This window comes from Acinonyx jubatus, chromosome A1 (assembly GCF_027475565.1).
Source record: "Acinonyx jubatus isolate Ajub_Pintada_27869175 chromosome A1, VMU_Ajub_asm_v1.0, whole genome shotgun sequence".
NCBI lineage: Eukaryota > Metazoa > Chordata > Mammalia > Carnivora > Felidae > Acinonyx > Acinonyx jubatus.
Window position 1 is genome coordinate 9,515,631 of NC_069380.1, and position 15,465 is coordinate 9,531,095.

The following is a 15,465-nucleotide window of genomic DNA, read 5'->3' on the forward strand; positions in this document are numbered from 1 at the left end:
AGGCATTAAAGATCATGCTGTTTACAAAAGACATTCAAAAGAACAAAGTTGAGAAGCTAACGCTTCCTAATTTCAAGACTTACTACAAAGTTATAGCAATCAAGATGGCTGCCGACACCTTTATGCTACCGACATAAAGACAGATAAAACTATCACTAGACTAGACTAAAAAGTCCAAAGATAAGCCCATACATATAAAGACAACTAACTGATCTATGACAACAATGCAAAGGCAACTCACTAGAGAAGAACAAATGGTACTGAAACAATTCAACACCCACATGAAAAAATAAATAAGTAAAAGAATCTTGACCCATACCTCACACCATATACACATATTAACTCAAGCAGGGCTATAAACCCAAATGTAAAACCTAAAACTGAGACACTTTTTGAAGAAAGCATAGGAGAAAATCTTGGTGACAAGAGGAGGCAAAGATTTCTTACATGTGATGCCAAAAGCACAATCTATAAAAAAGTAAAATGAAAAATAAAAATTTTCTAAAAAGTTGATAAATTGGATTTCGTCAGATTTAAAAATTCTCTTCTTTGAAAGATGCTACTAAAAGAGAATGAAAACACAAATCACAGACTAGAAAAAAATATTTGCAAGGTATATATCTGATAAAAGACCTGTATCTGGAACATATAACGAGCTCTCAAAATTCAATAATAAGAAAACAAACAACCCAATTAAAAAATAGGCAAAAGATCTGAGCAGACATGTCATCCAAAAAAAGATACATGGACGGCAGTGATACTCAACATCTTTGGGCAGATGCAAATTAACCTCACAATGATATGCCATGACATTCCTTTTAGAATGGCTAGAGTCAAAAAGATCAACTATTCCAAATATTGGCAAAGATGCAGAGGAACCAGAACTCTCATTTACTGCTGGGGATGGGACAAAATGGTACAGCCATTTTGGGAAAAGCTTGGCAATTTTTAAAAAATCAAACACACTGGGGCGCCTGGGTGGCTCAGTCGGTTGAGTGTCCGACTTCGGCTCAGGTCACAATCTCACTGCTCATGGGTTCGAGCCCCGTGTCGGGCTCTTTGCTGACAGCCTGGAGCCTGCTTCGGATTCTGTGTCTCCCTCTCTCTCTGCCCCCGTCCCCCCCACCCCCGCTCACATGCTGTCTGTCTCTCTCAACAATAAATAAACATTAAAAATTAAAAAAAAAAAACACATTAAACACACCTTCCATATGATCCAACCATCTCACTTCTATGTATTTTCCCAAAAGAAAAGAAAGCATATGTCCACGGAAAGACTTGCGCATGTTTATAGCAACTCTACTCAGAATCTCAAATGATTATAAACAAACACCTGCTTAAATTGGGTGAAAAAGGAGGAAAAAAATCCATTATGATCAAAGATAATAACTGAGAATCAACTAAAATCCAGATCACGGTCTTGAAACCCCTATTCTAGGGCACCCCAATAATTAAGACATTAAACCTTTTTTGGAAAACAATAGAGACCCTTGGTACCATCAGAAAAGCTATTACAATTATTTTCGTATCCTTAAAATAAAACAACCTGGGTAAGACAGTAAATAAAGACAATGTGGTACTTAATCACCTTATATTATTAATCAGTTAAAACTTATTTTTTGTTGGAAAGAAAATTAAAGCCGGGAAGAGTCCTTTCACACGTAAGTAGATGGACCTTGGCGAATGCGTACCGTGGAATACTACTATTGCTCTACACAACAACCTGGATGAATCTGCAAATAATTAAACAAAGTGAGAGCAATTAGACAAACAAGAATGCATACTGTGTGATCGACTCCATGTATGTAAAACTCTAGACGTGACAAATTCACCTCTAGTGACAGAATGTGGATTCAGTGGTGGCCTGGAAAATGGGGAAGCGGTGGGGGGGGAGGGGGGGGGCCAGAGAGAGTACGAAGGAGTTCAGGGAAACTTCTGAAGATGACAGGTATGTTCAGTATCTTGATTGTGGTGATGGTGTTCTGAGTGTAGAGAGGGGTCAAAATTTATCAGGTTGTACACTTAAAGTCCGTCCAGTTTATCGGACGTTAATTATCCCTCAATTAAGCTGCTAAAAAGAAAAGAAGACAGCAAGTACACCCCGTTTACAAGGTGATCGCAAAAAATAGGTGCCCGTTAACCTTTGTGAATTGATTGATTAGAACCACAGCGCAGTTATGATTAAACCATGTACTGGTCGGCCCCGGCTGCCATAGAAAGTACCACACACTGGATGGCTTACGCAACAGAGATCTACTGCCTTATGGCTCCGGAGTCTAGAGGCCCAAGATCAAGTGTCAACGGCGTTGGTCTCTCCTGAGACCCCTCCCCTTGACTTGTCGATGGCCACCTTCTCCCTGTGTCCTCGCATGGTCTTCCCTCTACGCCTGCGCCTGTCTGTGTCTTAATATCCTTGAGAGGACACGTGTTCCTATGGGATTAGGTCCCACCCTAAATGCTTCACTTTCACGTAATTACCTCTTTGAAGTCCCTGTCTCCAAATACGGTCACGTTCAGAGGTATTGGGGGTTGGGACTTCAACAGGGGGTGGGGGAAGTGACACCATGCAGCCTGTGACAAACATGACAGCACTTACCACACAGTTCATTTAGATGTAGCCTAATTTCCTTTAGGATATTCTGGTTGTGGGCGGAGCGAGACGATTAATGGAAGAGAGAATTTCGTGAATTAGCTCCTCGACTAAACTACCAAGAGCTGTACCTGGGTCCCTAAAAAAAATAAATAAATAACCCCGCAGACAGGCAAGAGAGAAACCGGCAGAAGGAAATGTGAGCTTTGGTGAGATGGTAGGGGAGGAACGGGGGTTGGAGACACAAGGGAAGCCCTGGCAGGCAACAGAACAGGGAGACAGGACCGTGAAGTAGCTTTTTCTTTATCCTCAGATCCTGTCTATCAGACTACCACCCCGCCCCCCCAAAGGAAAGTCACGACTTTACCATCTAAACAAACGGCCAGGTTTGCACGCAGGGCTCCTCCCTTGCTGTGCACCCAGGCCTTTCTGAGCCCCCCCTCTCTGTGGATGCCAAGGGCAGGAAATCCAAGCCGGAGGTGGGCAAGCGGGGAGATCAGGTGCGATACAAAGCAGGATGCTCCTGGGACAACCCCCTGCTGAGAGGGGCCCACGTGTGGGCCTTTGAAGAGCCCCAGGTCGCTAGTTCGCACACGGACCTGTAAGTGCTTTTGTTTAGATAATCAAGCAAAGCTCGATTTCGAATTTGCATGGGTTTCTAGTTCCAAAGCATTCTTGCTGTGCCTGTGACGGCAACTTCCTCTTTGGGCCTGAGACCCTTGGCCTTGCAAATGGAGTAGTAGGGGGTTGGGGGGTGGGGAGGAGCAAGTGTCTTAACCTGGGCCTAAGATGAACTGCTTGTCAACATAATGTAGGCAAGAGCTAAGCATCATCCTTCCGGCCGTCAGATACGCGCCCCTACTTTGCACTCCACCCAAAAGAATCACAGTCCTTTTCCAAAGTTTTCATAAATTACTTGCATTTAGTTGAATGTTTGACCATCTTCCCATACTTCGCTGAAACACTGGTGTAAAAGCAGGAGGCCCAGAGGACGCACCTATGCCACCTCTTTGGGAAAGTCATGTGGCCCCGTGAGGCCTCTCTTCGGGAGGAATTGTTCTCTGATTTCTATCTAAACCCAACAGAGTGAATTAAGAGGTAGAATCCTACCTGGTGTTTGAGCTGGACTCAAGATCAGGTGGACAGCTAGAGGATTATGATCCTTGAGGATTATGACCTTATTAATAATGATGGTGACCGTTTATTGAGTATCTACTATGTACCAAGCACTGTTCCAGACTATAGTATATGTGATTTAATTCCCACCATATTAAGAAGTAGATAATAATCTTCACCATTTTACACCCAGACAATGAGGCTCAGGGAAATTCCTCGACCAGGGACACGCAAATCTTAAGCAGCAAAGCTGAATTCGGACCCAGGTTTGTCTGATTTCAAAGCCTGCACTCTTTTAACCACCCCTTGCTTTTCTGGAGGATGGCCCCAAAATATATTTTGGACTGTACTTGAGTGTCGTTATTTGGTGAGTTATCTTTGTATGCCTATTTAGATCAGAGGCTCCTTCGTATGAAAAGATTGAGTCTTTTTCTGGCTTTTGCTGAGCAGAATACGCAAGTTTAAGACACTCCAAAAACGTTGCCTGAAGGTCTGTACCTGACCTTCGTCAGAGTATTATACCAACGTCAAGCTCCTGGTTTTTGACAATGTGCTGTTGTCATCTAAGACTTGACTGTCGGGGGAAACTAAGCGAAGGACACATGGGAACCCTCTTTTCTATTTTTTGGAACTAGTTCAAAATAAAGGATTCGTTAAATGTCATTTGATAACGATAAGGGGCACTGCGCTGGTACAGTAGAAACAAAATTAGGGAAGTCAGGTCCCAGGCTCTAAAACTGTTCTTCCTAACTAGCTACGTGACTTTGTACGAGTCCTGTCCAACTAAGGCCCAACAAAAGTGGTATCCAGCCACCATTTTGGCGTTAAGAGTCATGATTTCTGCTATTAAAAACAAAAACAGAAACAAAAACCATTCTCAACTTCTTTTTTTAGGATGCAAGAGTGAATATATACATCTAACTTGCTTCCTCCCCAAAGGCACTAACGCTACGGGTAAAAAGAGACTCTTTAAAGACACACCCCCACAAAGACAGGCAGGACAAGCAAGGAGAGAACAGCAACAAGATGATAGAAGCCAGGAAGCAGGTGAGTGAGTGATAAAAGGACTTACCAGGCCTTGAGCTGACAGTACATAAAGCTGAGGATGAACCCGTTTGGCACTATAGAATCTTCCAAAAAAGTCAGGAACCAAAAGCTCCAGGCAGTGGTGGATATATATGGGGTGGCTATGGGAAGGACTGGGTGAAAACCCCCAAAGACAGATCTCTAGATTCCTGCCCCCCCCCCCCCCCCCCGTATCCCGGGAGACTGCTTTTACCCCATCTAACCAGAGTCTAGGGATTTCATCCTCCTAAGAGTGGAAAATAGAAGTCTGTGGACTGGGAACTTGGAAGCGCCTTGTCCAGGCAAAGAAGATTAACCGAGTGTATACACAATGAGTGCCAAGTGCCGAGAGAGACCTCCATCCCCCCGGCTCAGCTCCCAGGACTTTGGCAGCCAGATGTTAAGCTTCCAGGCAGGAGACTAAAATTCTCCTCTGGAGAATCCGACCAGCCCCAGAGAAACCTCCCAAAGATACTGAAGTTAGGGAGTGCTCAACAAATAGCCCACACAGTGAGCTCACCCTGCAGGGAAGCTGACAGTCAGCAAACCCCCACCTTGAGCTCAGAGCTTCCAATTCTGGCTTGTTGGTTCCCAACGCTACCGTGGAGATAGATACACCACAAACCAAAGAAAAAGGCCACCTGGAGTCTATGCAGGGAGACGAAAACTTTCCCCACGATAAATAATATCCTCAGAGCAACGACAGACGATCCAAGCAAAAGACAATCTAAGCAAAGAATGCTATAAAAGAAGAAGAGGAGGAGGAGGAAGGAGGAGAGGAAGAAGAAGAAGAAACAGAGCGAACAACAGCCAAAGAGCTCTCGGGAACTAAAAACAAGACTGCACAGATGACAAATTAAATATAGAGAGACTGGGAAATGAAGTTGATGGTAAGTATCCCAGAAACGACAGCAAAAAAGACAAAGACATGGAAAATGAAGGAGAAAAGAAAGTAGAGGATGGGTCCAAGAAGTCTGACATTCAAAGAATGGAAGAGATCTCAGCAAGAGAGGAAAGAGAAATAGAGGGTTAATCGTTGACAAAATCATTTGAGCAGTTCACCAAGGACAGGACACGCTATTCTAGAATGGAAGGGTCTAGCGCGGACCCGACACAACGGACGAAAATTGCCCAAGGAACATCACTGGGCAACTTCTAACCACTGGGGACCCACTGGGAACAAAACACGATCCTACGGGCTTCCGTGAAGATAAAATAGGTCAATTACAAGGATCAGGAAACACATCGACTTCCAGCTTTTCAAAGCCAAGAGACAAAGGACAGAGGGTCCAGTTCTGGGTACGACGGTGAATGTACCCTCCGCCTGGACTCTCCCATGGATTGCCATTCTAAAACCCGGACAGAACGATGCAGCATTTGTTTGGGGAATCAAAAAAGTCAACGGGAACAGGCAGACTGAGATAGGAGAGCAGAATCCAGAGTACGACCAAACGAGCAGTAATTGTAACATTTTTTTCTCCTAGAATATCCCGCCGTGCCTCAAGGCAGTGCGACAGCAATGGCAACGGTAGCCTGAGGTGCCTAAAAAGTGGAATATTATTCAGCAATAAAAGGAGCAAATTATCGATTCATGTAATGGAATGACTGACTCTCAGACACATTTTGCTAAGTGAAATAAGCCAGATCAAAAGGCTATTATAGAATTCCGTTCGTTTAACTTCCTGGAAAAGGCCACACTACAGGAACAGAAAACAGATCAGTGATTGCGAGGGAATGAGGTGCAGGGAGGGGTTGACTGCAAAGGGGCAGCGTGAGGGAAATTTTGTGATCGAATTATTCTATATCATGACTGCGGTGGTGGACACACGACTCTATGCGTTTGTCAAAACCCACAGACCCGTACACCAGCAAGTGTGAAGTTTGCTGTACGTAAATTTAAAAAACCAAATGAATCAGGGTATGGGAGGGCACCCCAGAGGGATCTAAGCCATAACAAATTCACCTAAGTGTATTACAAACGAATAACATAACCACATGAAAGGGGTGAAAAGAATTTTGAAAACAGTGTTTTGTTTTGTTTTTTTTTAAGTGTATCTATTTATTTTGAGAGAGAGAGAGAGCTCAAGCAGGGGAGGGGCAGAGAGAAAGGGAGAAAGAGAGAATCCCAAGCAGGCTCCGCACTGTCAGCACAGAGCCCAACTCAGGCTCAAACTCACCAACAGCAAGATCATGACCTGAGCCGAAACCAAGAGTCGGAGGCTTAATCGACTGAGCCACTCAAGCAACCCCCCCCTCCCCCGACAACGGTGTTTTAACAGGATACCGTAAGGCTTCGGACAGAAAGAACTCGATGCAAATATGCATTCTGGTCAGTACACTTGTTTCTCAGAGGGCTGTGGGTTAGCAATTCTCAAATTACTTATGTGGATGCTAGGGTCGAACGGAATGGTAAATACGGTATTGAGCACGAGAACCAGGCCTCTCACGGTCAGAGAAAGAAGTTACACATAGGGAACGGAGAAAAGCTAGAATAATCCCTGTGGTGTGTGACTGGAGTCAAGGGTATCGACATGAACTCTCATTTTTTTTAAATATGTACACAGTTCAACAGACAAAGAAATGAACATAAATATGTGTATAGACTTGGCTTATTATACATACATATATTTCCTAGCTCTGCCTGCTGAGCAGGCCTCGAAGCAATGACACCCCAGTAACAGTGAGCCCACCTAGTGCCTCGATGTTGGTCTCTAAATGCTGTGAGCTATTAAAGGGAACCAGGGCTCTTTCAGAAGTGGCTGATCGAGCTCAGAGAGTGGAAATAGGAGATGACCCGGGAGTATCTTGTGAAGCCAGAAGGTAAGAAGTTACCCCCAAGGATGAAGGCCCAGGATGCAAAGAACACAGGGACCAACCTGAAAGCACTTCCAATGGTCAGAGTTGGAACAATCTGAAGTACAATATAAATGATAATATAATTAGATTACAGCCCATAGAGTAAAACAAATACCTACCCATGGGTCCACACTAATATAAATACATGAGTGAACGGATGAATGGATGGATGGATGGATGGAGAAAGGGGTAGCTCTTCGTTATAGAAGAATTCCAATTAACAAATGTAGAAGATAGGGCGCCTGGGTGACTCATTCAGTTAAGCCTCCGACTTCGGCTCAGGTCACGATCTCACAGTTCATGAGTTCGAGCCTCGCGCCAGGCTCCGTGCTGACAGCGCAGAGCCTGCTTGGGATTCTCTCTCCCCCTCCCCTGCTCATGCTCTCTCTCTTTCTCTCAAGAAATAAATAAATAAAGTTAAAAAAAAAAAAAAAGGTAAACATCACTAGCTATAAGAATTATCGCAGGGGGGTGGAGGGCGGGGGGCGCCTGGGTGGCCCAGTCGGTTAACCATCCAACTTTTGATTTCAGCTGGGGTCACGATTTTTACAGTTCTTGAGATCAAGCCCCAAGCTGGGTTTCACAATGAGCAGGGAGCCTGATTGGGATCCTCTCCCTCCCTCTCTCTCTGTCCCTCCCCTGCTCTCTGTCTCAAAATAAATCAGCATAAAAACATAAGAATTATTGACATCATGAACCCCTTGGTCTGATGCCCTGAGAAGTGCACATCACTTCTATGGTGTTCTTGCTAAAAATTCATGAAAAATCTACAGGCAAACCCAAATCCAGGGACACTCTACAAAATAACTGACTGGTAGTTTTGTTGTTGTGGTTGTTTCAGTAGTGACAACATCATGAACAACAAGGAAAGACTGAGGAACTGTGACAGACTGGAGGAGATTGAGGAGAAATGGCAATTAAATGCAGTGTGGGATCCTGGGGAGGGGCCGTCAGTGAAAAAAAACTGGCAAACTCCCTCTAAACCTATAGTTTAGTTAATAGTATTTGTACCAAAGTTAATTTCTTAGTTTTTATCATTGTACCAAGATTCTAGAAGATGTAAACACTAGGGGAAGCTCGGTGAGGGATATACGAAAACCCTCTGCGCTATTTTCACTCTTCTGTAAGCCTGAAATTATTGCAAAATAAAGGTTGTGTGTGTTTTTTTAAGTACATACTATGGGGCACCTGACTGGCTCACTCGAAAGAGCATGCGACTCTTGATCTCGGGATCGTGAGTTCGAGCCCCACATAGGGTGCAGAGATTACTTAAATAAATAACTTTTGAAAAAGTACCTACTGTGGTAAAATGTCACTTTACATCCTTAGCTGACCTGTCACAGCGAGGTACCTCCGATGTGTACTCACGGATGCGTGTGGCACCAGTACTTAATCCTAATGGCGAATTCTGGTGCCTGGACCAGCTGGCTGGCTGATTCTCCCCGCTCGTTTTGCTACATCGGCCAACAGGTTTGGCCAGAATTCCGAGGCCTTGGACTTTGCTGGGTGAGAAAAAGGGGAAAGGGAGCAAACGGCCAGGGGGGTAGAGCCTACTTTCCCGTGCGCTTCTAAGCGGCTTTCAGCTCCCACCCTGCAGAGCTCCGACCTCGACCCCTCCGGAAGCCACTCTTCTTGGGTCTGAAAGATCACAGAAGGCATAGTCTAGGTGGGAACTAGACCATCTGTTTATGCCCTCGGAATTTTAAAACCGATCCCCCGTGTTTACAAACCCGAGCTTACATGTCACGTTTGTTGGGCAATAACTAAGTAGCTGCCAGGCCGTGGCAGGGTTTCTCCCCTTCAGAAGCTCCTCCCCGAGGAAGCAGGTCAGGTCCCGAAAGGTGGTTCTCAATCGCACTGTTTATCACCCCGGTTGCCGACGAGGAGTTTCCACTTGCAGCCCTCAGACTGGGGGCCATCAGACAGGAGTGTTTCAAGATCAAGCACATGCACGGGAGGCCTGGGTGGCTCAGTTGGTTGAGCCCCTGACTCTCCATCTCCGCTCAGGTCACGATCCCAGGGTTGTGGGATGGAGCCCCGCATTGGGCTTGGCACTGAGTGCAGAGCCCGCTTGGGACCCTCTCTCTCCCTCTGCCCCTCTCCCCCGCTCACGTTCTGTCTCTCTAAAATAAAAATTTTACAGTATATATTTAAAAAATTGTGTTAATAAATAAAATCAAACACATGTTCCCCCCTCTTGGCCGATAGATGTTCCCTCTGGCATATTTTCCCCAACAAAGCTGTTCTTCACTGCATCAAAAACACATTAAGGGAGAGAAGATCTGCAAATATTGTGGGAATCTCCTTAACTTGTATCCACCGCCCCCCCCCCCCCAGACTCTGAAGTCAGGCACTTCAAAGGGGCCTTGTAAGGAGGAAATATCCGTGGCCTGGGGCAAGCAAATCATCACTCCAGCCTCTGTTTCTGCAAAATCCTGGTCTGCTCCTGAAGGAGGCTGGTAGGCTCTTTGTGGACGGGAGCCTGCAAGCCATGGCACTTCGAACCCTTTCGTTTTTGTCTATTGCCTGTCCTATTTCTTGCTGATTACCGACTGCAGAAGCAAGGCGGCTTCTATATATTACACAGTTACCCTTTGTCCCTTAGGACCTCCTCTAATGTTGAAGGACTCAGTCCACACACAAGGGCAACATTCACTATTTTTTTCACTGATGTCCATTTTTTTTTAAATGATCTCTTGTTTGGGATTGAATATATTAGTAAGCCCTTATGTGCCCCTACATGATGGGGTTAAAAATGTTTGCAAAACACCTCGGGCTGAGCCTGAGCAGAGCAAGCACACTGTAGACCGACGGGCTCGTGGCCAAGAACCCTGATGGGGCATTGGCAGCGAGCAGAGCTTTTTCAGGACGGCCGAACTTCGTTGATAACCGTGCAAGACCTCAAGAAGGATGATCCTGGGGTTGTGAGTTTGAGCCCACATTGTGCGTGGAGCCTACTTAACATAAAAAATAAAATTAAAAAAAGAGCAAGAAGGAGGCTCTAAATTGCTGCCTGACACCCTGTTTCCGGAATCAGCCAAGCAGGAGGTTGACACAATTATCCGGACAATCTGAGCAGAGATCTACTTATCTACATTAAAAACCATCATCATCAGGGGCGCCTGGGTGGTTCAGTAGGTTGAGCGTCCGACTTCGGCTCAGGTCATGATCTCACGGTTCGTGGGTTCGAGGCCCCATATGTGCTGACAGCTTAGAGCCTGGAGACTGCTTCAGGTTCTGTGTCTCCCTCTCTCTCTGCCTTTCCCCTGCTCTCTCTCTCTCTCTCTCTCTCTCTCTCTCTCTCTTTCAAACACTCATTCCCATATTGCAAATACAGAAACCAAAACACGGATAGGTAAAGTAACTTTTATTTTAACTTTTTTTTTTTTAACATTTATTCATCTTTGAGATGACAGAGACAGAGCATGAGTGGGGGAGGAGCAGAGAGAGAAGACACGGAATCTGAAGCAGGCTCCAGGCTCTGAGCTGTGTCAGCACAGAGCCCAAAGCGGGACTCAAACTCACTGACCGTGAGATCATGACCTGAGCCAAAGTCGGACGCTTAATCGACTGAGCCACCCGGGCGCCCCAGTTAAAGTAATTTATCCAGAGTCACATAGCTAATTAAGAGCAAAGCTGGGATTCAAACCGGGGTCTCTGACCACAGACATCTTAGCCACCAAGCTGAACCGTGCAATGAATATGCTTCCATACCCAAGCATGCCTTCTTCCTCACAATATTCTCATGGAGCAGGGCTGGCACCGTGAGCCCCGTGTCTACCTTAGAACATTCCCACTGTGAGTCACCTCCCTGTGACAGCCAAAAGCCACTCTGTCTCCCAACCCGACCCCTTAAGAACCAACGCAACAGGAAGCTACGGGTGGCCATCTGTAGACAGGGCTCAGGAAGTGGCTCTCAACCAGGGGCAACGTCGCTTCCCGGGGACATTTGGCAACGTGTGAAGGTATGTTCGATTACCACAACAGGGGGTGCGGAGGAGGAGGAGTGTTAAACGGCAGCGGGGATGCTACTAACCATGGCACGAGCCAGCCTCTCCACTCCCCCACCTCCGGTCCGGCCCCGGTGTAGGATGGTGTAGAAGTTGGGAGACCCCGAGTGAAAGGAGTCAGTCCTGCTCTTCAACCCTTGTCCCCAGCCTGGTGGCCTGGGATGATGAAAAATCACTGCTACTGTAGTCAGGAAGCTGTATCAGACGGGTTATCTCACCTGCCGGGGAGATGCTACCGCCTGCATGTGGGGCTTTCTCCATCCGTCTAATTAGTGCATTTGCGGATTGTCTGAACGGACAGCCTCCTTTTCCCTGTAAACAGCACGTTGGCAAGCCAGTCCACACTCAGAACACTGCCCTGACAAGCTAAGCAAGCGATTCAACAAGGTGACTCTTGTTGCTGCGCGGAATAAAGGCGGGTGGCATATTCTAGGGGCAATCGTGGGGGGGGGCGGGGGGGGCGGCGGGGAGAGAAGTGTGACATTGACAAGGTTAAAGGGGCTTTGACAGGTAAAGCAAGGAAAGAGCATTACCAGCAGAGGGGAAGAGAGGAACTTTAAAGCTGGTCAGGGAATCCTGTTGGCCCCACTCCCTAATTATTTTAGCAGGCGATGAGATCATCCTCCACGAGAGCGGACGCAAAGAAAGGGGAGCTATAACCAGACACCGCTGCAAATAAAGTTGGCTTCACTCCAGAACCTAAAACAAGACGCGTGCGGCATTCGTTTCGTGAGAAGTTTAAGGTCAGAGTTCTGTCACGAAAGCACCCGCCTGGGGAGTCAGACAGACCTGGTTCCGAGTCCCCGCTTTGAAATGTCCTCGCAACTCCCGGCAGAAAACAATCTCTCTGCACCTTGTGCCTCATCTGCAGAGCGGAACTACTCGCAAGAGCCACTCGGGGTCGTCCTGGGAAGTACAGGGTGTGATGTGTGTGTGACACGGGCACTTGGTGGTGCTGGGCACAGAAAACCCGCAGGGTAAAGTATACACGGAATAAATGCCCTGACCCAGCCTCTCCCCTCCTCCCTTCCCTTGCACGTGTAGAGAGGGAGGTTGATTTTCCCCCAAGAGCCTGGTTGGGTGAAGTCGAAGTACAAGGGGCGGAGTCAGAGCCCAACAGAGGCTTTGTATTAATGGAATTTAGTTTCACAAATCATTCCCGCGAGATGTCCAGATAAGCAAGCTTGCCCAAAACAAGGATCTTTGACTCTAGGACCCAGAAAAGGACTCCCTGAGATACACTTAGTATGCACCCAGGGTCATTAGAAACAGGTTTACCGTGAAGCTGATGAAAAGGAAGCTCCAGGCCTCTCACCCAGGCAGGAGCCCCAGCAACGCATTCCCGGCCATTGGCTTTTGTAAACTTGGCGGTGGTAAGATACTCTGACCTTGACTGCTTAAGATCGCTGCCTCTTTCTACTCTGACTTCCCTTGGGCCACATTTCCCCTCCTTTTGGGTGACTCTGTAAAAAAAAAATTTTTTTAATGTTTATTTGGTTTTGATGTTTATTTATTTTAATGTTTATTTTGTTTGAAGCAAACAAATAATGTTTATTTTTGACAGAGCACTAGTGGGGGAGGGGCAGAGGGAGAGGGAGACACAGAATCCGAAGCAGGCTCCAGGCTCTGAGCTGTCAGCACAGAGCCTGATGGATGTGGGGCTCGAACCCATGAACCACGAGATCACGACCTGAGCTGAAGTCAGATGCTCAACCGACTGAGCCACCCAGGTGCCCCTGGGTGACTTTGGAGTGGCCATGGGTATTTTGGGGGATCTGGCTAAGAGGAATTAGGAGCTAGAGATACTGCTACTTTGGGTTCAGGTTATGTTTTAAATTTTATATATTTACAGTTCAGTTACTGCTAATTGTTCTGGAGCAGGGAAGGTTGCCAGCACCATTCCTACGGCCCACTGGGTTGACCCACCCGGCATGGAGATATGAAGGCTCAGATCCAGAGGTCACATCACAAGTTATGTGTCCCGTGGTTTCTGGCACCACGGGTAGCGTGGCCCGGGGGAGGAAAATCAAGATGTGGCATAGACACAACCAAAACAGACTAGTTAGAAGCTGGCCTGGGGAAAACTTTTCCAACCATCAAACTTCACAACTAACTGTAGGCACACTTAAAATTGATAATTGGTCAAGATGAATTTGAGACCACCTAAGAAACACGCCCCCCAAAATATAGGATACAAAGGATATCAGAGGTAAATATCTGATATATAAGCAAATATGCTTATATGCAAATATGCTTATATGATAAGCAACTAAGAAGTATGTTTCTGAATTTGAGGATACTTTAATACCTAATTTTGTATTTATAATTTTATATTCCCTTCAAAAGGGGCTCTCACATCCTATAAGCTTCGGGCTGTACAAAACCTGGGTCCATCCCTTAGAGTCACCTACTTTTATCTTTTTCAAGAGGGTAGAATGGGGAGTGGGGGGGGGGGGGAGTGAGAATGGAGACAATAAAACTCCCTCACTAAATTTCCTGAAATAATTACAGCCTAGTCAGTGAATCTAGAAAACTGGAAATTCCTTATGTATCCGTTCTATCGGGAAGGATTTAAATAAAGTAAATATACAAGGCTCCAGACTATTCTGGTGGATTTTCTTGCAAGGCTGAGCACATACCGCACGGCGTTTGGGGGGAAAGTACTTTTTCATAACGTGAAATAAAACACACCTAGCCTTAAAAAAAAAAAAAAAAAAAAGTTAGTTTAGTTTCTGCTAAAATCTTTTATCTGTCCTTTATCTATCCCTTGCCTCCAGCAGAGATTCTAAACTCCATTCACCTTCGCTATTGTCGCTTGTACACCCAAATCAAACAAACTCAGCTGGTTTTTGAAAGCACAGAGTAACACCCCACAAGCTGGAGAAAGTGAAAGAACTTCTTTCTAAATTCAGCCGCCTGAACAAGGAAACATTCAGGTAGACAGCGTCCTTCCAGTCTCTGTTCCCACCACGTGCAGACTTAAAGGAACCACGCTCTGGAGGCTGGTCTTCTTTCCATGAAAACGCCAGCAGAAGTGCCCACGAGCTCGCCCTGCCTTTTCCCACCCCCTCACCCCTCCCCGCACGCCGTCGGCTCCCAGGAGCACGAGTTTCACAAGGAAGAGAAAATGTAGCGTTCTGCTAATTTCAGAACCGCGTCCTCCCCGTTCGCAAACGCCTGGGCCCCGCGCCCAAGCCGCCTGCCCCTCCCTCCGCGCAGCGCCCTGGACGCTGCAGCCCGCGGCTCCTCCAGGTTTGGGAAGCGGGTGACCCCGGGCAAGTTTGTCGAGTCGGAGCGGAACGACACCCGGGAGTATGTGTTGGCTCTTTTCCTTTCCTTGGAAAGCACTTAGCAAGCTTAAGGCACCCCCCCCACACACACACACACCCACCCTGTATACCTTCTCTTGCAGTGCTGCGTGGTTTACAAAAACAGAGCTCGTGTCTTTAAAACCTGCGTTTTCTCCCTGGGAGTAAGCATTAGTTAATGACTGCCAGCCGGTTTCTGTGTCTCGGCACCATGTGACCCGGCCACGTGACTTGGAGCCGGCTGTGGTTGTTCCTTGTATTTGAATAAAAAGATCAAGCTTATTATTGCACTGAAAGCCTGCGGATCTCGCCCGTGCAACGTGATTCCCAGGCGGGTTACACAACGCGCTGCCTTCCTGGGCTCCGGCTCCCAGCGCCCAGCCTGTCTCCGCCCGGTGCAGGGAGCTGTTTGCTAAGGGACATAAAACAAACATGGTTTTATGGTTTCCAAAGTGAGAGTCCATTTTCCTCTTGGAAGACGCATGATGATCCTGAAAAAAGAAGAGACCCAATTCCTCGG